General features: G+C 36.4%; 1 protein-coding gene and 1 pseudogene across 6 annotated transcripts in view; one reads left to right on the top strand and one right to left on the bottom strand.

The window, feature by feature from the left end:
* Positions 1–27,376, bottom strand: part of LOC145271308 (phytanoyl-CoA dioxygenase, peroxisomal-like) — a 475,348-nt gene that overhangs the window by 180,391 nt on the left and 267,581 nt on the right. The gene's annotated exons all lie outside the window — the stretch shown is intronic.
* LOC145283790 (5S ribosomal RNA) lies at positions 23,550–23,666 on the top strand (annotated as a pseudogene).

Genomic DNA, 27,376 nt, shown 5'->3' with positions numbered 1-27,376 from the left:
TTATCAAATCAATTATGTTGCTATTTTTTAACTTGTGATAGTCTTTTTTCAAATTCTTCTGGACTAGGTCATTATATTTCTTCTTGTCTAATTTATAAAAGTTTCTGGTCTTATCCGCCTTAACAAGGATATGTTGTGATTTGTTGATTTCCCTTACAATATTGTCGAGTTTTTTTTTTGGAATTGATTTTTAGTTTTGTAGAATTCTAAATTTCTAATTAGTGAATAGAGATCCTTCTCGAATAGCACTAATTGTGGGATTACTGGTGGTGATTTTATGCTTTTAAATCCATATCTCTCTTTTTTGGTGTTATAAAACAAAATTCTCAAGTACCTCATGCCATAAAAACCAAAAGTTAGGTTGGATGGGGGGAAAGGGAAATGAAAAAGACCTCACTTGTCCTCTTACCGTTTTTTATGACTCCCACCCAGGTTGCATTCTAACTTTATAAACGAAATAGGAAAATGTATTTGGTGGAAATATCACTTTCGACGGTAATTCTTGGCCTGAAGACGTAATCCCCCAACGTGGGTGATTACAGAAACATGTATGCACATATGTAGCCATTAATGTTTGTATAAATAAAATTAATATATATATATATATATATATATATATATATATATACGCACACACATATATATGGTGCCCGGAAAACTCGTTCCGGGAAAACTCGTCTCCAGAAAACTCGTACCCAAAAAAAACTCCCCCCTTTTTACTAAGTAGGAAAACTGGTCCCTTATTGAATAAATATCGATTGAAAACACATTTTATTACCGTTCTTGAAGGAGATATCGTTTTTAAAAGAGACTATGCACCCCCATAATATTTTAAAAAAACATTTTTAACTCTTGCTTAAAAAAAATAAACTTGATCACGGAGTCAAGATACGAAAAACGAAACCAAATATTTATTTAAAAAAATACTCTAGTTTTAACACTTTTTGTGTCATTACGAAACAAGAATAAAGAAAGAAAACACGTATTATCAAAGAAACCAATTATTTTATTTAGAAGAATTAATTCAGTTTGAGTAATTCTTGTGTTATTACAAAACAACAAAAAAGAAAACACGGTCTTATGAAATACCGCGCTGAAATAATAACGTTATTATTTCGAAAGCCATTCTTAACATGGGGAAGGACAGGGTATCGTTTAAAAGTCATTACGGTGTCACTTGTGCAGTATGTAGATGGCGGCTATTGTTAGAGGGCGATAACTCCAATTTCTTTTTGGTCAAATAACGCAGCAAATAAGTAACAAATTTTTTCCGAACAGAAAAATATTTGAAACCCAAACATTTATTTTATCAAAATGTATCCATATATAATTATAAAAACCTTTATTTAAATGTAAACATTTTTTAAATGATTGTTTCCTCAAAGCATTTTCTTTCACTTTCTCCGTATATATCTCAGACTTTATTTTTAATCGTGCGTGTATTTATTTTATTTTTTTAATTAATTTTTTTTTTTTGGGGGGGGGTAAATTTGATTCATACTTTTATTTCGTGCTTGTTTTTCTTTTCTTTTAATTTCATTTAATTTTTATTTATTGTTTTCTCCACTAAATATTATTTTTTTATTAAATTATTTTTTTCGTACATATTCAAATAATGCTTCCCCCCTCTTTTTTGGGCCTCAAATAGTACCTTCAAAAAGTTTTGGTGATTAAATAAACCAAAGAAAACCTTTTGCGCATGCGCCTTGAAGGAGTAATGATTAAATAAAAACACCAGGGCCCACGTTCCCGTGAAGTACCAAATTTCCTAAATAAAATATTTGTTTCATTATTTGATAATACAAGAAGTGTTTTTTTTTTTTTGTTGTTGTTGTTTCGTAATAACACCAGAAATGTTAAAAACTAGAGTATTTTCTTTTTTTTTTTTTAGAAATTGTTAGAAATTTCAGAATGCAAGGGCGATAACTGCTGGATTGTTCCAATCACGCGATTATTTTTACCAATGAAATTGCATTGTTTCAGTTGCTGCGGAGGATTCAGGAATTGGCGGGAATATTGTGTTTCTTCAAACAGATTTACATTCCGTGTTGAGCAAAGCAGACGCGTGGTGTCTCGCTCTGTGCCAAATGAACTATAAGGCAGGGTTCTATTCTATTTGTTATCTCCGCTCACTTAAATGCGGATACAAGCCTGAGGCAAAAATGTTTATGGACTAATTACATTCATTATCATTGCCCGCAGGAGGGCATCCTTTATTATGGAACATCGATCGCAATGTGCGTTGTTCTTATTTGACCAGTCTGGAAGGATTACGAAGAACCCTCAACCACTTCTACGAGCGGCCGAATTCAACCAGCATCTTCACAGAAGAAAACTACCTACACCTTTCGAGGCATAAACTACCCGCCATTTGGCCGAAGCTAAAGAGGTGCAGGTGCACTCTTTTGCAATTATGGACTCATTTTACCTTTCTTGTAAATAAAATATTCTTGGAATTTAAGGTGAGCCTTTGTTGCTTTTCTGAGTATCTCTTTCATTCTGCCAAAGGCAAAAACGAGTAAGAGAAATTCTTACACCGTTTTTATTGCAAAAGAACCCCCCCCCAATTTTTTTTTCTTATGAGTAATAACGTTCTTATTGCATAAGATTTCGATCCCCCCCCCCACATTATTTTGGATTTTTCCTTTCATTGTGTCGCCTTTAAAAGAAATAATATTTAATATTCGTTTTTATATTTAATTTGTAATGGTCCTTAAAAGACATGCTTTGAAAAAAAATAATATATTGAATATTCATTCTTATATTAAATTGTAATGGTCCATAAAAGAACTTATTCATTGAAAATAAATATTATTTCATGTAAATTGTAACTGAAGTTCATTTGAAAAAAAAAAAAAATATTATTTCATGCAAATTGTAAACTGAAGTTTTAATTCGTAAAAAAAAAAAAATACCTTTCAAATATTTTACGATAATTGTAATCGTTTAAATAATGTATGGAAAGCAATTATATATTAATTCTTGAAATTTATAATTGATTCATTGTTGAAATGTGTTGTAATGTCGGTCTGAACGTTCCTTATGGGTTTAAATTCCTTGTTCATTGAGAGTTTCGAATTTTGTTGACGTAACCCCCTTCAGATAATAGTTGTTTCTTGTCGGAGAATCTTTTTCGCGCCCTTTGCTTTTATTTCCCCACGTGGGAACGGCCAGTTTTTTTTTCTCGTGTTGTGTCCTTCGAACATGGCAAATTCAAATCTCCTTGGTCGAATAGAGGCTAAGAAGTTTTGTATAACGGCTTTTTTGGATTGGATGAACGAGAGAGGAGGTGGGCGTTGTATAAATAATTTTCCTTCCGACATTGAGAAACGGTTGTCTGAAGTGGACGATTTATTAGATCAGTTAATTTTAAAGTCCCCAGATGAGGAAAGACTAAATATCTGTCGTGACTTCGAAATGTTTAAGGCGGGAGTCCACGACAGACTGGCTGAGCTCCAGCCGGAGATTGAGAAATCAAGGGATATTGTTCCCATGAAAATGGAGTTGGAGTGCCCCCCTTTAGTGGGGATCCAACTCCCAATAATTTGGAATTCCATGGGTTCCTAAGGAAATTTGAATTCTGTACTGCGAACATGAAAAGTGCAGATAAATTATTATTCCCGAGAATTACGACGCAGCTTTGGAGTGTCTGAAGGGAAAATATTTAAATCCTTCAGCAATTATGAACAAAATATTCGATGACATTATTCCGCAACCAGAGCATTATGCGTCTTTGAGGGATATCAGAATCCTCCTCCAGCAAGTCAAACTAGAACTGACGGAGATGGATAATTCCTTTGGCACGGATTTTCTTACAGATAAATCCACCTCAGGAAGATTAATAGCTCATATTCTGTTCGCTAAATTTCCGAACAGTGTTCGCAGAGAAATAATGAATAAATCCTGTGAACGGTTTCCTTCTTTAAAGTCGATTTTAACGTATACGTTTGACGTTATAGACATAATAATGGCGTCGCCTTTAAATGCGTCAAGGCGGGAAAATTTCCCGCCAAACATGTCGGGTTTGTTGAATGCTGGAACCCTCGTGGCGAAGAATTCGGAGCCAAAACAAATCAAGTCCTTTCAGAGTAATAATAACTCTAAGTCTTTCGTCAAAAATGGCGAAAATAAATTTTGTAGATTGTGTCAGGTTGATGGTCACCTGACAAAAGTTTGTTCTAAATTTCCAAATTCGGAATCTAAAATTATTCGAGCGAAAGAATTAAGATTATGTCTCCGGTGCCTCGGTGAGCACTCAGAGTCCAGTTGCAGGGGGGTTAAGGGGTTCCCCTTCCCTTGCAGTAATTGTGGTCTAAAAAACCATTATTCCTTAATGTGTCCTAAAGGCTCTAGGTCCTTTGTGGGACGTATTTTCGTGGCGGATCAGGACAAGAGTATTAGTCCTGTACTCAAGATATCTATGAAGGTTAAAGGGCACCCGGTTTATTTTTTCAGTCTGATAGATACGGGTAGCCAAAAATCCTTTTTCTCTAAAATAATTCTGCACCAGTTGATTCACAACCGTAATCTAAATCCTGAGACGGTACAAATGTCCGTCAATACCCTTGTGGGGAATAAGTCCTTACATCTTTCAGAGCTGGAAGTGTCTATTAAATTGGGACATCAGCGTCCTTTTTATCATTCTGCATTGTTTGCTGAAAATTTGAAATTGAAATTTAACGTAAACAGGTTCAACGAGATTACGTCGAATTTAACTGAAAAAGGGTATAAGTTTTGCCCTGGTTATTCTGAACTAAACGGTTCTAACATTCTCGGTATCATTGGCCTGGATCTTATTCCTAGAATCAATAATCTCAGTTTAATTAAGTGCTTGGGAGGTTCCGCTTGGAAATTCCCCAATTATATCATTTCCTTCGGTAAGTTTTTTAAACAAAAATGATAAGGCTGTGGAAAAATTGCCAGCCTTCGATCAAGTTATTAAAACACTCCCTATGTGTCAGTCATATTTAATTGATAGTGTATTAAAGCCAGTAGCATCTTACGAGGATGTGCTGCAACCTTTTTTTGACGGTCCTGCTGTTGAATGTGGAGTAGAAAAATTTTTTTCTCAGGACTCCATAGGCATCGAGGATGCCAACCAGTTGTCTTCAATTGATAAAGAAAAAATAAATGCCTTCGAAGAGGCTATAGTTCTCAAGGAAGGAAAATATTACGTCGAGCTGCCTTGGGAGCATGACAAGCTTCTCAAGGTGGAGTCCAATTATGTGCCTTCACTGCGAATAATGCATAGGGTGGCCCAGTCCTTGGAAGGAAAAGGACTGTATAACGATTATATACAAGTCTTCAAAGAATACGAAGACTGCGGAATTATCGAACCTTTCTCCATTCCCCATGGAACTTATGAGAATTATAAATGGATTCCCCATCGGCCAGTAATTAAAGGTCTGGGAATAACTACAAAAATCCGCCCTGTTTTCAATTGTTCGTTGAAACGTAAAAGTAGCATTTCGATTAACGACGCTGCTTATTCGGGTGTTAACATGACTGCATTGTTGCTAGATATTCTACTAGCTTTATGAAAAGAAAGCTATGTGCTTTTGGGCGATTTGCGCAAAGCTTTTTTACAGATCAGGTTAAAATCTATTGAAGATAAAAATAGATTTTGTTTTTTCCTCAAGGTAGATGGCAAATTGTGCGCCTACCGATTTAATACTATTATATTTGGGTTCAATACCAGCCCTTTTATATTAAGCTTTATACTTAAGCATCATGCCAAAAAATATGAAGCCGATTTAGCTTCACATTCGATTTCCAATAATTTCTATGTTGACAATTTAGTTACTACTAATAGTGATCGAGATACTCTAACCCATGTGTATAATAAAGTCCGCGACAGACTCGGAGAAGCGGAGTTTGAACTCCAATCCTGCAACTCCAATTGCACGAGCATGCAAAATAAAATGATGGAAGACGGTACTATCTCGTCTTCTTCCCCCACCTTTGAAAAGGTGCTGGGGTATCAATATTCTGTTGAAAGGGATACCCTTAAACTTGCTCCATCTGTAATAGATGGCAATGCCAATACCAAACGCAAGATATTATATCAAGTTTCAAGTTTCCATTATCTTTACTTCTTTCTGTCACCGTGCAGGGGAAGATTATTATTAGTCAACTGTGGAAAAAGGAGTTGTCTTGGGATCAACAAATCCCTGAAGAAGTTAAGGCCACGTGGCAAGCACATGCCAACAAGCTGAATTGTATAGGGGACTTTGAATTTCCTAGATGTACTCTCCTAGCGGAATCCCCTGTTGAAATTATTTGCTTTAGCGATGCTTCTAAGCATACTTATGGGTTTTCTGTGTATGTGAAACAAGGTGCTCAGTGTTCCTTGATATTCACTAAGGCAAAAGTGGCACCCATCAAGGGAAAATCACTACCTGTTTTGGAATTATTAGCTATATTTCTAGCGTTTAAAGTTATTCCACAAGTTTTGGGTGCTCTAGCACCCATCAATATCAAATCTCTTTTTGTCGTGTCTGACGCACAAGTAGCCCTGTCATGGATTTTGAATGGGAAGGCTGCGAGAAAAAATATATTTGTAGAAAATTGTGTGTCAGACATTAATAAGTTCATTGAAAACATTAAACTTAAATATGGGATAAACCGTAAATTTAGATATGTTCCTTCGTCAGATAATCCGGCTGATCTTTTAACCAGAGGTATTACTGCCTCTAAGTTCAAACAATTTTTCAAATTTTGGACCTGCGGACCAGATTGGCTTAAGTTGAAATCAGCTGGCCCACGTCCCCCTTGCCTTGTCTTAACAATGTTAACAGGAAGATGGTAACATGTATGTTCTCAGATGAAACTGCTTCTAACGAGAATCACTTGCCAATTAAAATATCTGATTTTTCCTCATTAACTAAGGCTATTAATGTCTTAGAAAACGTTGTGAGATTCGGTGATAAATTATGTCACCGAAAGACTGACACCGTCAAGAGAGCTAAATTGTTGCTCTTCTCTCATTTACAAAGGGAAGCCTTTCCCACAGAACTTGCTTATTTGCAACAACCCTCTAATAGGGCTGCTCCCCCAAGAGTTACGGCCCTTGGGTTATTCCTTGATAGGGAGGGACTGATACGGACTCAAGGACGTATTCAGAACTCCGAGGTTTTTCCATATGAAGTGAAATTTCCTATATTGTTAGGAAAAAATACCCACCTGACCAAATTGGTCATTATTGAAGCTCACCAGAATTGTTGTCATATGGGAGCAAATTCAAGGTGAGGCTATCGGGTTTTTGGATCCCCCAAGGGAGACAGGCGGTGAAGTCGGTTCTCCGTGACTGTGTTATATGTAAGAGAATTAATTCTCTACCGTACAAAGCACCCTCTGGGTCTCAACTGCCTTCTGATAGAGTAAATTTTGTCCGGCCCTTCAAATGTGTAGGGGTGGATTTTACTGGACATTTTTTTCTCGAAAACAATAATGAGGATGTCAAAATGTACATCCTACTGTTTACTTGCATGAGTTTATGTGCCATACACTTGGAATTGGTACCGGACATGAGTGCAAGATCTTTCTTGTTAGCATTCGTTAGGTTCACCAACTTATTTGGTGTACCAACTCATATGTATTCCGACAATGCTAAATCTTTCATAGCGTCGGATATTATATTATCAGACATATTTGTGTCTGATGAATTTAGAGAACATTTCAAATCCACTACTATTGTTCATTATACAATTCCCCTGTACTCTGCATGGCATGGTGGAGTATGGGAGAGATTAATTAAAACTGTGAAACAGTGTCTTTCCAAGTTGTTGGGTAGGAGGAGGGTCGGTTATTTCGAGTTCCTAACCACCCTTTCAGATGTTCAAAAGGACATAAATGATAGGCCACTAACATTTATTTCAGCTTCTGATAGAGGCCTTGATGGGTTGACTCCCAACCATTTTTTGCAGACAGGATATCATCCCCGCCTGCTTATCAATCTTAGCGGTTCAGAGGACCCTTGTCCAGAACCTCCAAATAGAAATTCGCTCTTACGTTCCCTTGAAATGAGGGATGAATTTGTCAGTAAATTTAAACGTAGTTGGTATAATGACTACTTGCTCTCAATTAGAGAAGTAGACGCCCACATTACAGAAAATGAAACCTCTAAAATATCAGAGGGTGAAATTGTTCTTATCAAAGCTCCTAATAAGTCCCGGCCCTTCTGGGGGTTGGGTAAGGTAGTAAAATTATTGGTCGGAAAGGACAACAGGGTTCAGCCTCAGTGCTGAAAGAAGGGTGTGTCCAAATTCATTCCTTAAAAAATATTTATCCTTTAGAGATAAAACATAACCCTGAACCTGCATTAGCAGAATTTGCGGAAGAAGGAGGCCCCTTCTTTTGCCCTACATGTTCAGTCGCCAACAACGGAACAACACCTATGGTGTGTTTCGACTCGTGCAATGAGTGGTACCATTTTGGTTGTGTCGGGGTCGACCAACAAGTTACCGTTGAAGATTGGGTGTGTCCGGATTGTGCGGACCAAACACCAAGTTAATAATTGTATATATATATAGCATTTTCTTTTTAAATGACGACGTTTTTACTGTTTATGAATATTAAAAGAAAAATAATTACTAAACATTTATTAATAAAAAAATGGGTGCTAGTGCACTTATGATCCGTGCTATATTTTAAATCGTATTTCTAAGCTTAATTAAAGTTTAATGTTTTTTTATTCAATTGTAAGGTTAAAGTAGAGAATAGGTACAAAACACCCTCCCCATGATAAGAATGGCTTTTTAAATAATAACGTTATTTCAGCACGGATCGATAAGTGCACTAGTACAATATAAAAAAAGTGAGACATAAACAGTAAACGTAGTCATTTAAAAAGAAAATGCTATTTGAAAAAGAAAAGAAAGTCGATAAAAGTGACACATAAACAGTAAAACAAAAAGTCGATAAAAGTGATTAAAAGTGACATATTATTAATAAATGTGTAGTAATGTCTTATTTCAATATTCATAAACAGTAAAACAAAGTCGATAAAAATTCATGATCGTTTAGTTACTATGGCAACTAAGGGAGAAGTCAGTGTTTTTTTAGGGTGTTCGGCAGGGAACTCTAATCGCGACCAGTACCGTTTTTTAAAATAGACTATTTTTTAAAAATATTTTTACTTGTTTAATGTTTTTTTTTTAAAAATAAATTCGATTTTCTAAGTGTCCGTTTTCTACCTAACTGGCTAAGTTCTTAGTGGTTTCACTTCTTTTAAAGCGTTTATTATGTTCCTACAAAGTTAATTACAAATTTTTTTTTTGTTCTTATTTTAACGATGTTTTTGGAGTCATAAAAACAATAATAAAAACAAAACCAAAAAATTAAAAAACAGGGAGCGATTCGATTTTTCGTTACTTTTTTGTTTTGGTTTTTTAATCATGATAGTTTTTTGTTATGTTTTTGTTTTCTCTCATACCAAATGCACTCATGCGTTATTTAAAATTATAATTTTATCAATTATCAACATTTATTGTCGTCCTGTCAAATTTTGCAAAAATTAACTAATAAATTAAAAACGAAATAATTTTTTGCCGTGAGAGATGCTAATAACTAATTTTTAATTTTTTAAAATTTTTACTTCAAAATTCTAAAATCAATCATTAAGAGAAAAGGTAATCACTAAATAAATTTATTAATCAATTTTATTTAAAACTCCGCTATCGTTTATCAAGAATCTAAAATTTCATTTTTTGTTGGTTGTTTTTCGGGGGGAAGATATAGTTTTTACCCCCCTCCCCACTCTCTCTCTAAATTATATTTTAAAAAATATTAAAATTTATTATTTTCTTTTTAAAACTAAATCTCCCTCAGTAATTTCTTTAATTTTCTATTTTTTAGCGATTATCAAGACCCCTAAGATGTGATATACCAGACATCATTTCTCGTTCTCACGTAACACTCGACATGTTTTTTGTTTGTTTTCTATGTTTTTTTTATCTTTACCGAATAAACGATTCCAAATAAATTAAACAACATTGTCGGCGAGGTAGAAAAATCGATTTTACCCTTTTATAAACAACAGTAAATAAGTAAATTCTTTTTATATTAATATATAAAAAAAAAAATGCGGGCTCGTTTATGAACATAATAAACGCTTTAAAATAAGTGAAACCATTAAGAACTTAACCAGTTAGGTAGAAAACGGACACTTAGAAAATCGATTTTATTTTAAAAAATCAAAAACATTAAACAGGTAAAAATATTTAAAAAAAATATGGGGGCTATAGTATATTTTAAAAAACAATACCTCCTTCAAGAACGATCATAAAATGTGTTTTCAATCGATATTTATTCAATAAGGGACCAGTTTTCCTACCTAGCGAAAGGGGACGAGTTTTCCGGAGACGAGTTTTCCCGGGACGAGTTTTCCTAAATTCATTCCTTCTACCCTAATTGATATTCTGCTAATAGACTACCTAGTACTTACCTTTCCCAACACAATTGATATAAAAAGAATTTAACCATGGCCTTATCCTTGCGTCCCCAAGAAATAAAGAAAAGACATTGTTTCCCTTTCCTTGTTTGTTGTTTGGAGGTGATGTAACGTGGACAAAAGATGCTTTCACAACTATTAGCAAAATGAAAGATAGAACTGAAAAGCATAAGAAGTCAAAGAAGCACGTTGACAATGTAGGTTCCCTATCAATTTTGGGGACCGTAAATATTAAAGAAAAACTTAGTGAGGCCTACAGACTTTCAATCAATCATCATAACATGAATGTTAAGAAAAACCGGAAAATTTTATCTAAAATAATAGATTGTATTTTCTTTTGTGGGAACTTTGAAACTCCCTTACGAGGACATGATGAAAAAGATGATTCAGTAAATCCAAGTGTATTTAGAGGATTATTAAATTTTGCATCTTAATTAGATCCAGATTTAAAGAATCACTTAGAAACTAGTAGTGTCTTCCAAGACCATTCAGAATGACATACTTGACTGTCTTTTACAAATATACCGTGATGAAATAAGGGCAGAAATTAGCAAAGCTTCCTTTGTAGCTGTCATGGCTGACGATACAACAGATGTGTCTGAACATACACAAATGATCATTGTTTTACGGTACGTCTTGGATGAAAAAATACTTGAACGCTTTTTTATTCCAGAAAACCAAACCGCTGATGGGATATCAAAATTTATTCTACAACAATTAGATAATTCTTCAATGGAATCGCCAAAAACTGATAGCTCAGTCATGACAGGCAAAAAAGCTGGTGTTCAGGCGAAAATAAAAGCAGTAATGCACATTTCACTGTTATGCGCAATTTAATAATGAGGAATGCAGCAAGCATTACACAAAATGCTAGAATATTTATCTCTAACATTTTGGCTATTCCGACTTTCTTTTCTAGATCACCACAGTGTCTGTCCATTCTCAAGAAGCATCTGGATGTAAGCATTCTACGTCCATCCGCCACAAGGTGGAACCTTAACATACATAGAGTTCACGTAAATGTTCAAGCATAAAAAAACTGCCACTGAAATTCAGTCAACATCATATGTAGATGGGACTGTTGCAGAAGCGACACGAATTCTGAAATATTTGAACAATGAAAATTTCATATTTTGGTTTGAGCTATTTCATAAAATTATGTCTCATGTTAAAATTATTTCTTGGGAAATTAGCATATATAAAGTCAATGAATACATAATAAATTTCAAAACTGCTATTTTAGAGATAAGAAACACCAAATACTGTGAAAATCCTTCACAAACACTCAAGGGCGAAGCTAAAGAACTGTGTGACTATATATCTGTTGATATAACGGACAGATATTCTTCAACTAAACATTTAATACTTGCTAAATTGTTTAACAAGAAAAGCTTTGCTAGTTTTAAGAAAAAAACTACCTACAGAACAGATATCCTTGACAACTGAAGCATATCCCATGATGAAAGGAAAGTTTGAAACTGAGCTAGAAATATTTTATAGTAGGTCAGATATCCATAAGTATTGCAAAGTAATTGATCTCCTGAAATTTATTTTGGAAAAAAATTTAAACAATGTTCTTATAATGAAATCACAAAACTCATAAAAATTATCATGACAATTACCATGACTACATCAGAGGCAGAACGGTGTTTTTCAACTCTGAAAAGAATAAAAACTTTTTTAAGGAACACCATGGATTGTGAAAGACTAAATGCACATGCAGTGCTTTAAATTGGAAAAACGTTCTTCAGCAGTCATTCAGAAGTTAAGGAGAAAATTATCAATCTTTTCTCACAAATTAAAACAAGAAGAATTGAGTTTACTTTCAAATGAATGTAATAAGTAAAATATTTAAAATATTTACATCTATTTAGGATTCCTTTAAGTTATTGTATTTTTATACGAGTGCATACGTATAAATTATGTATATTTTTTATGTTTGTTTTATTTTTACATAATATTAAAATAATAGTTTGTTTTTTTTAAAGAGCACCCTTAGGCAAAAGCCGCCACTGAGTGTATGTTTAATAAATTAAATGTGTTCGGTTTATTAATTTCATTTTATACTCTTTTCAGTGTATGTTTAATAAATTAAATGTATTCGGTTAATTATATCCATATAATACTCTTTTCAGTGTATGTTTAATAAATTAAATGTATTCGGTTAATTATATCCATATAATACTCTTTTCAGTGTATGTTTAATAAATTAAATGTATTCGGTTAATTATATCCATATAATACTCTTTTCAGTGCATGTTTAATAAATTAAATGTATTCGGTTAATTAATTTCATATTACACTCTTTTCAGTGTATGTTTAATAAATTCGGTTTATTGATTTCATATTATACTATTTTCAGTTTATGCTTAATTACTTAAATGTGTTCGGTTTATTAATTTCATATTATACTCTTTTCAGTGTATGTTTAATAAAATAAAAGTGTTCGGTTTATTAATTTCATATTATGTTTTCAGTGTATGTTTTATAAATTAAAGGTATTCAGTTTGTTAATTTCATATTATAGTCTTTTTATTGTACGTTTAATAAGTTAAATGTATTCGGTTTATTAATTTCATATTATGGACTTTTCTGTGTATGTTTAATAAATTAAATGTGTTCGGTTTATTAATTTCATAATATACTCTTTGTATATATCTGTGTATGTTTAACTCCTTTAATGTATTCAGTTTATTAATTTCATATTATAGTCTTTTTATTGTATGTTTAATAAATTAAATGTGTTCGTTGATTGATTGATTGGTTTTACGGCATATCAACCTATGTGGTCATTTAATGTTGGAGTCCTTTAACTATTTTTTGTTGGGGGGGGGGACTTTTTCAGCCTTTCCTCCCTTTTTTTTAAAAATCGAACTAAGAAATTAAATGTTGTATTTATACATGGATGTGTATATTTGGGTGACTTTAAATTTCCTTAAATTTTCTTATATAAATTTACTTTCCTTAGGTATGCTAGAATATTTGTTGAGTTGACCTTTTCAAAAAGGTCCTCCATATTGCTTTCTGTATAATATAGTTTTCTAGTTGGGGCGAGATCATCAAACCCAACTAGGATATGTTTTACTGTGAGTGTCTCCTGGCATGGGATGCACTCTGGCGCCGATTCTCCATTTAGTATATAAGAATGAGTAAAGTTGGTGTGTCCTATGCGCAGCCGAGTCAGTATCACATCTTCTCGGCGTGATCTCTTGATGTCCGGACATCGTTCCTTAAGTTCAGGTTTGATTGAGTATAATTTGCTGCCCTCTTGCTGACTCCACCGCAGTTGCCATTTTTCCTGTATGTATGCTTTTATCTGGGGGTCTAAGATCAGTATGTGGGATCTTAAAATTGTCAGTTGGAAGGTGAAAAGATTTTTTTGCAGCTGTATCTGCCCTGTCATTGCCTTTGATCCCCACATGGCTGGGGATCCAGACAAGAATAATGTTTTTAGTGGTTGAAAGGATATTGATTTTTTCTATTAATTTTATTGTTAGTGGATTTTCTTGTTTTTGATTTTGTATAGATAATAGGACTGATAGAGAATCTGTGAGAATGATGAAGTTTTTGGTGGTTTTCTCTGAAATTATGTTGAGTGCTAGATTGATAGCTATAGTCTCTGCAATGAATATAGATGCTTCATTTTGAAGATTTCTCTTCATTGTGGTTTTATGGTACGTTGCTGCACATCCAGTGTGATTGTTGCTTTTAGACCCGTCTGTGTAGATAAAGGTGTAGTTTGAATATCGTAATTTTAAATGTTGAAGTTCGTCGTGGTATTCAATAGGGTTTGTGGTAGATTTGGACTTTTTGTTTAGGTTCAGTTTTATTTCTACTTGTTTCATGGTCCATGGTGGTGTTTTAGGTAGTATGAAGTTGTGAATGCTGGAGATTGGGATTTTCGATTCTTCAATGCTTTCCTTCATTCGGAGCCCGAAAGTTTTGATAGTTTTTCCTCTCATGTTGAAGAGTTCTTCATATTTAGGATAGAAGGTACATTGGTATGCAGGGTTGTTTGGGCAAGACTTCAGTTTGAGTAAATATTGAAGGGCTAACTTTTCTCGCCTTAGATCTAGTGGTGGTTCATGTGCTTCCGTGTATAGATTGTTCATGGGGGAGGTTCTGTATGCTCCTAGGGCCAATCTTAGGCCAGTATGGTGAATAGGGTCTAGGCTTTTTATATATGATGTTCGGGTTGATCCATATATGAAACAACCGTAGTCTAGCTTTGAGTGGACTAGTGCTCTGTAAAGTTTAAGGAGTGTTTCCCTGTCTGCACCCCAATCGATATGTGCTACCACTCTCAAAAGATTTACAGCTTTGTTACATTTTTTTTTCAGATAGTTTATGTGTGGGATGAATGTTAACTTTTTGTCAAATAAAATCCCTAAGAATTTGTACTGGTCAGTAACGGGTATGGACGTTCCTTCCATGGTTAGGACAGAATCATTATGCATGTTCTTTAGTTTGCAGAAATGCATGCATTTCGTTTTTCTTTTGGAGAATCTAAATCCATTCTCTTCCGTCCATCTCATTACTTTGTTTAAGCACAATTGAAGCTCCCTTTCTATTATAGATATATATCTAGATCTACAGCATATTAGGAAGTCATCCACATATAGGGAGCAATCTACCCCAGGGTTAAGGTTTTTTACAATGTTGTTAATTCGGATACTGAACAGGGTCACTGACAGTATACTCCCTTGAGGTACTCCATTCTCTTGTTCCTTCAAGTCCGAGAGAGCTGTACCAACCTTTATTCTGAACCGTCTATTTTTTAAAAAATTTTCAATAAAAATTGGCATTCTGCCTTTTAGTCCAAACGCCTTCAGATCCCTTGTAACACCGTACTTCCACACAGTATCGTAGGCTTTTTCCATGTCAAAAAACACTGCTGTTAAATGTTCCTTCCTTACAAAGGCTTCTCTGATGAAGGTTTCAAGTCTGACTATGTGGTCTATTGAACTTCGGTTTTTCCTGAATCCTGTTTGAAATTCTGTAATAAGATTCTCTGTTTCCAGGAACCAGATTAGTCTTTTGTTTATAATCCTTTCCATGGTTTTACAAATGCAGCTTGTTAGAGCTATTGGCCTGAAATTCAATGGATCTGAGACGTTACTTGAATGGATGTTTGAGTTTTCAGATTTGGGGATTGGTATTATTTTGGCCTCTTTCCAGGTCTCAGGTACGTTTCCACTGGACCATATAATATTTCAAGTAGGTATTTCATTGAGGTTTCTGGAAGATTTTTGAGGATTTCATATGGAATTTCATCGGGCCCTGTAGCTGTGTCATGGGATTTGGTTAGCGATTCTTTTAATTCAGGCAAGGTAAGAGGTTGGTTGTATTTTTCGGTGTTTTGTGATTTAAATAGAATTTTCTTCTTCTCTTCCTTTTCTCTAATCTTTTTGAATTTCTGTTTGTCTGTCACATGATGAAATTTTTGATAAATTATCTGCCAGGTTATTGGAAATGTCTTTTTGATCGGTGTATATTTTGTTGTCTTTAGAGATGTGGGATATTGGTGTACTACTGCACTTTCCTTCTATTTTCCTCATCATGTTCCAAACTGTTTTTGCCTTGGTATTCACATTAATTTTGGATATATAATTTCTCCATGTTGTTTTTTTGGATTCCTTTATGATTCGTCTGGCTTTTGCTCTGTTGTTTTTGAAGAAATCCAGATTTTCACTTGTTGGGTACTTTTCGAATTTTCTCAAGGCAGCTCGTCGAGCTCTGATGGCTTTTCTGCATTCTTTTGTGAACCAAGGTTTGTTGTGATTGTTGGTTTTGGTTGTTTTCGGTATGGTATTATTTGCTATGTTTGTGAGTGTTTTAATGAAGTAGTTCAAATGGTCATCTTCATCATTCTTTTCGATAATTAATTGGTTTTTGCACTGTTCCTGGAAGTCTTTCCAATCCGCTTTATGTAGGTTCCATTTGGGTGTTTTTTGTTCAGTACTAGTACTTAGACTTTCCAGGATGATTGGGAAATGATCACTCCCACAGGTGTCATTGTGTACTTTCCAATCATAGTCCATATATATGGAAGGATCACATAAGGTAAGGTGGATGGCGGTGAAAGTACCTGTTGCTGGGTACATATAGGTGTAGTTTTGATTATTAAGGAGGCATAGATTATTTTTATTTATTATGTTTTCTACTTCTTTTCCTTTTTTATTTGTTTCTTTACTTCCCCATATTACATTGTGACTGTTGAGATCTCCTAGTAGAAAAAAGGGTTTAGGGAGTTGTTTTATTAATTGAGTTATCTCAGTTTTGTTGATTGTATCTTTTGGAGGGATGTAGATTGAGCAAAGTGTTATAGTTCTATGTAGAGTCACTGAAACTGCAATTGCTTGCAAGTTTGTGTTTATATTAATTTGTCTTTGAGGGACTTCATTCTTCACTAGTATTGATGTGCCTCCAGAAGCTCTGTCCGTATCTTTATTTATGTAGTTGTAAGATGTGTAGTGTTTTATGTTGATGGTATTATTTTCTTTCAGAAAGGTCTCCTGCAGACAGACAAGTGCTGGGCTCATATTTGTTATTAATAATGTGAGTTCATTTTGGTTTGCTTTTATCCCTCTGATATTCCATTGTAATATTTTGTTGATCATTTGGAATTGTGTTCAACTTCCATCGTCTCCAATCCCTCAAATCTATTTTCTGTCGGAGTCCCTGTTCGGGATATAGATCGGGATCTTTCTTTTCCTGTTTTTGTTTTTTCGTTGTCTGGGGGGATTTTTGATTCTTTTCTGGCTTGTGATGTGTTTGATGGTTGTTCGGTTGTTTTTGTAGAAATGGTTTGTGGTTTTGTTTCTTTTTGTGGTTCAGTAGTGTCTTTACTTAATATTATCCTTGGATTGGTTGCAGACATTGCACTATTCATTTTCCTCATTTCTTCTAATAGTTCTTTCATTTCCTTTATTAGTTTGCTTAAGACATCAATTTTCTTGTCAGTTGTATCCGTTACATGTATATGACCATTTTGATTGTTGATTGGAGTAGTTTTTTTAGTTGCATCTGCATATGTTTTAGTTTCAATGATTTTCCTGGCCTCTGGGTAGGATATATTCTTTGTATGTTTTAGTTTGGTCACTTCTTTTTCTCTTTTCCATATTTCACAGTATCTAGAGCCAGCGCCATGATTTCCAAGGCAGTTGGCACATTTGAAATCTTTTCTGCAGTCAATGTGTGGGCCGCTTTCTCCACATCTTCCACACACTGGTAATCGTGTGCACCGATCTTGATGGTGTCCAAACTTCTGGCACTTGAAGCATTGGAGGGGGTTTGGAATATAAATTTCTACATTTATTTTCATATATCCAACTTTCACTTCTTTGGGTATGGTGAGAGAATCAAAAGTTAGTATATATGTGTTGGTATCGATTTTCTCACTGTTTTTTTTTTATTTGGACTCTACGAACATCTAACACATTCTGTTTCTGTAGTTTGGTCTTGATTTCCTCCAAGGGACAAAGTGCAAGTTCGTGGCTTTTCACAACTCCTTTGCAGGTATTTAGGGTTGGATGTCTGTAGCATTTGACTTTGATGTTTTCAAATAATTTTAGTTTCAATATTTCTTTAGTCTGTTCTTCGTTATGGGTTTCTATTAGTAGGCTGCCATTAAATTGTTTTTTAATAGACTTTGGTTTGAAAGTTTTAAGATTTCTTTCAATTTTAAAAGGTGATAGTTTGCTCAAAGGAGTTTCCTCTCTTGATTCTATTACTACGAATGTTGAGTTCCTTGGTTTTATCATCTCTTCCTCAGAGCTACTGATGTCAGAGACATCAGAGTGGGTTCTCTTTGGGTGGTTTTTGGGAGGAATAAGCCATATATTTTTTTTTCTTTTTTTGTCATCTTTGTTCCCCACCCACCTCGGAGTCCTATTTGGGAAGAGCCTGGGGGGAAACCCATTCCCCCAGCCTCCACAGGGATACAATGATAATATAACCGACTTTGGTGGTATCATAATGATTATCTGTTCTCTCTTGATATTGCTATGGGATCTGTAGCAATCCTGAGGGGTTTACAGCCTCATCATCGATATTCACACCTAATCGATTGACCCTCAGCCACCGCTTTCCATCATATATTAGGGAGTAGGGTTATTTGTGGGAGAGGGGGGGATGTGTTGTGTTAGTAGTGAGTTTTTGGAATGGGCAATATATGGTGGGGCTTGGCGTGACTGGCCAATTGGTCGGATCAGGCCTCTCCGACCGCCCGTCTAGTCGAAGTAAGGGCCAAAGTAATGTGTTGCGGTGCCTAAACTTCTATGTATCCTGGTCTAGGTTCGCTCAATCACCAGGATCACATCCTAAGACATTACGGGTAGCAACCCACGGCTAACTGGTTGCCCCATTGAGGGATTTTTACCCTCTGCAGGGGGGCAGTCGGTTTGTTCTCATGCCCTACCGACAGGGCAAAAAAAAAAAAAAAAAATTTAATAGAATATATTTGTTTTCTTTTTTTTGTTGTTTCTTTTCCTTTTTAAAATCTCTTTCTATTTAACCCATAGTTGGGACCCTAACAGGTACTACCACTCCGGGTCTGGGTGGACCTGGGAGCAATGGCAATTAAGAGGTGGCTCCACACTCCCCAAAGCCCGTAAGCCGGACCTCACCATCGGATATAGTTTAAGGTCATATCCAGGACCGGGAGTAAGGTAGGAAAAAATAAAATAAAAAGGGGAGGGAGAAAAGCTGTTGTCGTTGTTTTTGGTTTTGCAGAACATAATTAATTTTACAAAAAAGATCAGAAAACAAAAAAAACATCAATGTAGGTGCATTTTGTCTCAGGAAGCCACAAGGCAGCCTGATCTGGTAGCACCAGTAAATGTGTTCGGTTGATTAATTTCATATCATACTCTTTTTAGTGTATGTTTAATAAATTAAATGTATTCAGTTTATAAATTTCATATTATACTCTTCTCAGTTAATGTTTAATAAATAAGAGTTAGATTCTGAAATGAACAAATAGTCGGTTTCATCCAATGAGATTTGGTGGAATGTGAAAAGGAAGAATTTATTATTTTTGAATCAGGAAATGGAAGGATTATATGACCCAGTTAATAATGGTGCAACCCCATATCCACCAAAAGTCCTCCCTGTTGGTGACTGGGAGCGGTAAGAGTACTTGGTATTTAGAGGGCAAAATACAAACTACTTTCTTTGAAGATGGTTGCGATGTTGATGATGGTGCTCCTACGATGAAATATAAGATTTTATTAAAATGACTAAATGTGTCACAAATGGCATTCTAAAGTTACATAAGATGGTAGATAATAGTGTAGACATAGTAAATTTGTATGTGGCATTTGTTGTTGCAAATCTAATTTGGTCCAGAGGGAAATTTCTGCAATCATTTTATTATATAGGAGATAATATTATATTATTTTAAGTGATTGTTGAATACGTAGTGACTTCTGTATATGGCCAGAAAAATCTCTGGAAAAACATTCTAATAACAATCACCATTTTCAACACGCATGCGTTTGAAGAGCACAATAAAAACACGTTGTGATTTTCCCATTTGCACACAGGCAATACACTCTATGTGCAGTAATACAACAAATAGTTCAGAATATCCTAGAACCCACCTATATAAGCTTTTGTGCATGTAAATTAAACCAGTCCAGAATGCAGTTTCATGAGTAAACAACAACACTGCCCTCCATCATTGTGTGACATTAAACCACTAACATGTCTTCGTGTGAGTCATACACCTAAGTTCTCATCATGGAAAGCACCATATTCTATGAGGATTAATTCTTTTCAACAAGTTATTTCAAACTGCTATTTTCATATGTAATGAACACACACACAAACACGTATGATGCATACATGTTTTAATGTCTTTTCTTTTCCCTCCAGAAAATAATCATGCATGTTCCCTGTCAACATGAAAATTTATAATCATAAACTTTTGCCATTTTATGAGACATTCATTGACAAGGACTGTCTAATGAACACTTAGATACAAATGATAGTGACTGTGTTAGGATCGATATTTTGGTGATGCATTGGTAAACCAGTGGGATTTGATCTGTTGTTAAGGATTGATGCACTAAAAACATTGAGAGGCATCACCGTTGGACCCACAGGTGCAGTCTGGATTGGCGTCTGGAAAGTTTCCATATCTCTATCAATGAACCAGACTTTGCTGTTATATTTGACCATCACAAGTGAACATGGATAGCAGATAACCACCCACCTGAAAAACTGTAATAGAGTGCCAGAATATCAAGTGGCTGCAGAGCTTCAACCAGATTATGATCAAGAAATCCGGGATGGATGGACAAGGGTTGGCTTGTGCCATACCCAGAAAACAGACTCAGACCTTCCAAGGGATTAATTCCATTGATGATCGTAATGCAGCAGAATAAGACAAAGGTGAGACCAGTGATGGACAACCGCAAACTCAACAATCATGTAGATGTATTCATGACAAATGCAGGTTTGCACTGCCAAGATGCGAGAGTGGTGCTAAAAAAAACAAATGTATCACTGCTTGACCTCTGGAGAGCATATCACCAAGTACAGGTCCAAAAGACACTGTGTGGCCATACCAGAGAGTAGAAGTCTATGGAAATGGATATTGTCTGACATGTTTAGGATTTGGAGTGAACGTGGCTCCCCTCATTATGCTATCGTTAGCAGGGTGCTATCACAAGAGGAAGATGTAGACTGTACAATGTCGGCTTACATTGACGATATCTTTGTTGACGAAGACATTGTGCCCATATCTCGAGTCCGGAAACATTTAACTTGATTCAGACTAGAATGCAAGGACCCAGAAAGACTGGGGTATGGCACACGTGTGCTAGGACTGACAGTCATAAGAGTACTGTGTCCTGCGCTGGAAATGAGGGAATGCAATCCCAGAAATTCCCAACATCATAACACAACGGACTGTATTTTCCTTGTGTGGAAAGCTCATAGGGCACCTCCCAGTATGTGCATAAGTGTGTGTGGCATGCGGAGTAATTGTTGTATGACGTGTTACTAATGTCTATCGTACATGATTAAGCTTTAAGGGAAGAGTGTTATAATATTAATGTTTGATGTGTCAGGAAGCCAATAGGAAAGTGGGAGAGGAAGAAAAACAGATGCACTCATCAGGCAGTGCGTATGCTGTGTGCCATCAATTAAGTGAGAAAAAATGTGTGGATTTGAATTGTGTAAAGAAAATGCTGTACACAGGCTTTGCCTTGGATCCTTTTGCTGCATGAAAGCAGTTTGCAGCACACCACCATCAACCAGGTGAAACGGTCAGTGTATTTTTGGCAGAAATGTGTTGGCTTGCGGTCCTGTTTGGCAGCATATCAGATCAGCTTGCAATGTGCATTTATTGCTGGATTGCCTGAACATGCGGAAGAGTTATTACGAACTTCATTTCAGATAGATAATCTGGATCTGTCACATGTGCTAACACACACTCATGCCATTTTAAAGAACTGCACTGCAGTTACAGAGCAGGCTAGAGTAGCTGCCCGGTTGGCACAAAGCACACCTAGAGATGGATACTTCCCAGCAGTATTATAATTGTCATGGACCCAATCATAGGGCAAGCGATTGTGTACTGGATAGTGAGACAGTCAAAGATGTTGATGTAAGCCCTGAGGAAATATCACGTTTTCAATTTCAGCAGTGTGAGCACACCGCTCGATTTTATCCAAGAAATGAGAGCAAGAAATCAGCACCAATCTCAATCCCCAAACAGCACATTGCCAGTTGTAATTGTTACATCAATGGACTACCATGTAAAACTTTAGTGGATACTAAATGCACACAGTTACTAGTCCACAAGTTGTGTTGTAAGGAATGGACAAGGAGAGGGACTCCTATGCTCAGAGCAGATGGAAACACACTTAGCTGCTGTGGAATAGGAGTGGTGCAAGTTAACATTGGTGTAAAGCTGAGCATTTATTGTGAATGGATATTTACTTGGATTTGCTGCATGTGCTGGATGCAATCAAGCAGCCGGGAGGAGTAGCTGTGTCTAGTGCTAGCATCACTAAGCAGTTGCAGATTGTTTTGTGAAAGAGGGCCATTAATTGAGTTGCTCACTGATAATGGCACAGCATTTTGTTGGAAGATATTTGCTGAGTTCACACAATTTCGGAGCATACCATTGGGAAACGGAATAATCGAGAGGTCCCATCGAACAAAAAAGCGTATTGCAGCAAGAATACAGTGCACGACCTTGGAGGCAGTGTACTGGTACAATGTTATGCTGAATGATGACAAGATGGCTACAACTGCACCTGTGAATGTACTGTATGCATATACGATCCATGTAAAGGGTACCAATGAAGTGGTGGTACCCAACAATGCAGTTGCTAATCCGTACAAGGAGGGAGATGCTATTTGGGTGAGAAGATGCAGTTCAGCATGGGTAAAGTGACGACAATCAATAACCAACCAACACTCAGTCTCAATTAATGGAACACAACGCCACATAAATGATGTGCACCTAGCATCCATGATGAAATTACCTCCTCAGATGATGAAACCTCACTGTTATATGAAATACCACATGAAGAAAGCTCCTCAGAGAATGATGCACCCAAGGATCCAGAGCAGGAATAGTTTGATGATGCAACAGACAAAAGTGCCACTGAGGAAGTTCCGTAGCCTGTACCATTAATGCAAAGTACCATGAAAAAGCAGTCTGCCTAACATTGTCATTTGTACGATCTCGAGATCAGGGAAGAATGTGATAAGCATGCATGGAAGCACTCAAGAATTGTGTGTCAGCGTTGGACCTATTGAGAAAATGAGTTCATCCAAGAGCGGTAAAAAGCTGATACCAAAATAATTCAGAGAGTAACTGTCAAGGTTGCTCTGGTAACATGTCATTTGGAGTCGTTTTGATAGTTATTCGGGCTCGTGTTGGGTAGTTTTGACATAGTTGTTCAGGTTCAAATCGACGGAGTTGTTCAGGATCGTGTCAAATCACATGCATGAAATTGTTCAGGACCATGCCAGAGCATGTAGATGGAATTGTTTGAGTCTGTGTTGAGTTGTGTATATGACATTATCCAATTTCCATTTATTATCCAGTTGATTTGACGGTTATTGCAATCGTACTGCATAATACGACATAATCGCATTGACACACCGGTTCTTGTCAGATCACCAAAGTTAAGCAATGTTGAGCCTGGTTAGTACCAGATGGGTGACCATTTGGGAATTCTAGGTGCTGTATGTGCTCTCCGCTTATCTCAGCATTTGTTTCCAGTCATCCTGTACATACACTTCATTTGCCACTGGTATTTAACAATGCAACTCAGGAGAGGCGTGGTTGGAGATTGCGCCCCTCCCGACACAAAAATTTCATGTGCAGGCACCTCTTCATGGGTATCCATAGTCTGTTAAAGACTGAAGGAGCCCTACCCCTACTGTCATGTGTGATAACAATTTATTTTTTTTGTCTCTCTTCCCTCATGAAGCAAAAGGGGGGAGGGGATGTTACTGTTGTTTTTGGCTTTGTAGGACACGATTAAGTTTTGCAAAGGTTAAAGGAAAAAACAAAGTTTTAATGTATGGTGCGTTTGTGTCAGGAAGCACCAGGATACAAGTTTTCCTTTAGTCATCCTTTTCATGCAATAACCGTATTGAATAACTTCCTCTAACAATTATTAAACACAATTACTGAGGAGAATGGAAATAAAAGGTCTATAGAAGCCAATCTTAGCATAAACTGTAAGACGACAATAACAAAATCTATAACAAAAAAATCGCCAAAGAATATAAACAAACTATATTTTTTGAATGATGGCTGTAGGTTGCCAGTAGTTAAGAATAGAATTTTTTTTTTTTTTTTTTTTTTTTTTTTTTACAAAGGCATCACCACATTATCAAGGCCCAGAGGCCACTCAAGGATAAGGGTTAAAGAGTGTACAGTAGAAATTGGTCAATATAGTAATCATTAGTAATGAAAATTTGGTAAATTTGATAACTTATATGGAACGGCTCATCAAGAACTTATTTACTTTAGACTTGAACACAACCATATTGTAGTCAGCCGGAAAGCAGGAAAACGGAAGACAATTCCACAGGCGTGCAGTTCTAAGAAAGAAGCTTTGTTCATGGAATCTACGTTTAGGTTTAGGCACAGATAAAAGGTGGGGGAAATTATTGATAGTGTTTACAGCTAGACGAGTGTTTCTTGTGAAAGTTTGGCGAGGGGGGACCATAGATTGAAGCTCAGTTGAACACTTTCCATGAAAATAACGATACATCAGAGACAAACTCGCAACATCTCTTCTGTGAGATAGAGGTTGCGAGGAGGAGAAAAGGACATCTCCTACGAGGCTACGAAGTCTATTTTGAACTCTATCAAGGCAGGACAAGTCCTTTCTAGCAGCTCCTGCCCAGATGTGGCAACAGTATTCCATCCTTGGACGTACCTGGCTCTTATATAGATAGAGAATAGCATCAGCAGTGAGATATCTACCGGATCGATAGAAAGATCCCACCATTTTTCCAGCGGCCTCGGCAACAGATTTGATATACGTGTTCCATTTAAGATCAGGAGTAATGGTCAAGCCCAGAAGCTTGTCAAAACTTGAGGCCTCCTGAAGACGAGAGCCATTCATTTCAATTGATGACAAATGTGGATTAGAATGTTGATGATGTAAAGAGAGAAGCTTGGTTTTAGATGCATTAAAAGTAACCAGCCACTCCTTTCCCCATTGTACTACGTGCTCAAGATCAGAGGAGAGAGAATTAGAGAGAACTTGGTCGTTTACTATCTTAGATGTGGTACCATAAATGGTAGTGTCGTCAGCATAAATGTCTACAAATGATGTAAGGATATGATTTGGAAGATCATTAATGTAGATCAGGAAAAGAGTTGGGCCCAGGATGGATCCCTGAGGGACACCGGCATTAATACTGTGAGCTTCTGATTTTTGCCCCTCAACTACTACTCTTATGAACCTATCAGAAAGAAATGATTTAATAATTGAGAAGACTTTTCCAGCTATACCATAGCTAGCGATCTTATGAAGTAAACCTTTATGCCATACCCTATCAAAGGCTTTAGATATGTCAAGAGCAATTGCCCTAGAAAGATTGCCACCGTCGAGAGATTTGCTAATCCTATGCGATATAACTGTAAGGACATCTGCTGTAGATCTAGCAGAACGGAAACCATATTGAGTATCACTAAGAAGGTTATTTTTGTTGAGATGGTTGATTACTTCTGTATTTAACACAGATTCTAGCAACTTACTCATGACGCACAGGAGACTTATTGGCCTGTACTGAGAGGGGGATGAGCGATCACCTGAATTCTTAAATACAGGGCATACTGATGAGATTTTCCAGGGAGATGGGAAACTATTCTCCTTAAGACAACGTTTAAACAGTTTTGTAAGTATGGGCGCTAGTTCAGCTTGAAGTTTTTTGAGTACTATAATTGGAATACCATCAGGGCCAGTTGCTTTACTCGAATCAAGGTTTTTGATTAGCTTCGCAACATCACGTACAGATATACATATATCACATAGTGTGTTTTCTGATACAGGAGGAAATATTGGGGGTTGGCAGTCTTGGTCGCAAAGGGTAGAATTAGCTGCAAAGTTCTTGACAAAGAGTTTGGCTTTGTCTGATGCTGACGAGATTACCTCAGGTCCATTGATAATAGTTGGGATGGAGCACACGCTTCTGTTCAGGATTATGTTTGCTATTTGCCAAAACTGGTGGGAACCAAGCTGCTGCTCAGCTACTTTGGTCTTAACAGATTGAGCATACAACTCTCTTGCGTTCCTTATTACTTTCTTACAATGGTTGCTGGCAGTCCTGAAAACGGCTTTAGTTTCCATACATCTATTACGTTTGAAGCAGTGGAAAAAGTGATTTCTGTGCGCAATGGCAGCAGCACATTCTGGAGAGAACCATGGCTGGCTGTTAGGTTTTTGCTGAAACTTTTTAGAGGGTATGAAATGGTCAATACCTACAATTAACCATTCAGTCAGGTCTAATACTATAGAGGACACATCCTTTTTAAACATGGAATGCAGAGGTAGATCAGATATAAATGTACGGAAGCTATCCCAGTCAGCCTTAGTGTATCGATATACTGTACGATGAAGAGGTACGTCTGGGGACTTATTACATTTCATTTTTATCTTAATTGATACAACAGAGTGGTCGGAAGATCCAAGAGGCGACAGAACAGAAACTGAACATAGTTCTGGGCAAGTTGTGAGAAAAAGGTCTAGTAGGCTCGCATACTGGCCGTCATTATCGGGCACACGGGTAGGTTCCTGAACAATCTGAGTGAGGTCATAGGCAATGGAGAAATCATGACAGAACCTCCCCTCATCATCGGTCTTGTTTGAGTGGGTCAACCATTCGACGTTGTGAACATTGAAGTCTCCACATACGTGAATGTTAGCTGAAGGATAAGTAGAAAGGACTTGGTCAATTTTCTCAGATATGCTTTGAAAGATAGTAACTCCGCTGTTGTGAGGGCGATAGAGTAAATATAAATGCAGTAGTGTGAGCTAAAGCAACCCGGAAGCACATATAGGGTAAGTTAGGATCTTCCCTGGAGATGTCCCTCCCACATGGAAAGCTATCTTTAATATAGGCACATATTCCATGCCCATGGCGATCTTGGAGGTCAGATTTAGAAGTTAAGTTAGAGTATCCTGTAATTGCAAACTCATCTAGGGAAATAGCCTGTCCAATGCCAGTTTCACTTAAAAATAAAAGGTCTGGTTTAGTCTCCTGTAATTGGGTTTCAACCTCTGGAAGGTTAGAACGAAGACCCCTGATGTTGGAGAAGGAGACATGGTAGTAGGGGTCTACGTTGGAAGTTGGAGAACCGGGTTTAATCGTGTATTTTTTCTTGAAACTTGGCATGATGAAATTTTGGAATTTGTGGACTAGGTCGTCAGATTTACTTAG

The sequence above is a fragment of the Euprymna scolopes genome, chromosome 1 (assembly GCF_053919585.1).
Source record: "Euprymna scolopes isolate OS-2025 chromosome 1, ASM5391958v1, whole genome shotgun sequence".
NCBI lineage: Eukaryota > Metazoa > Mollusca > Cephalopoda > Sepiida > Sepiolidae > Euprymna > Euprymna scolopes.
The sequence above is the reverse complement of the archived record's forward strand: the minus strand, read 5'-3'. Positions and strand labels throughout refer to the sequence as shown.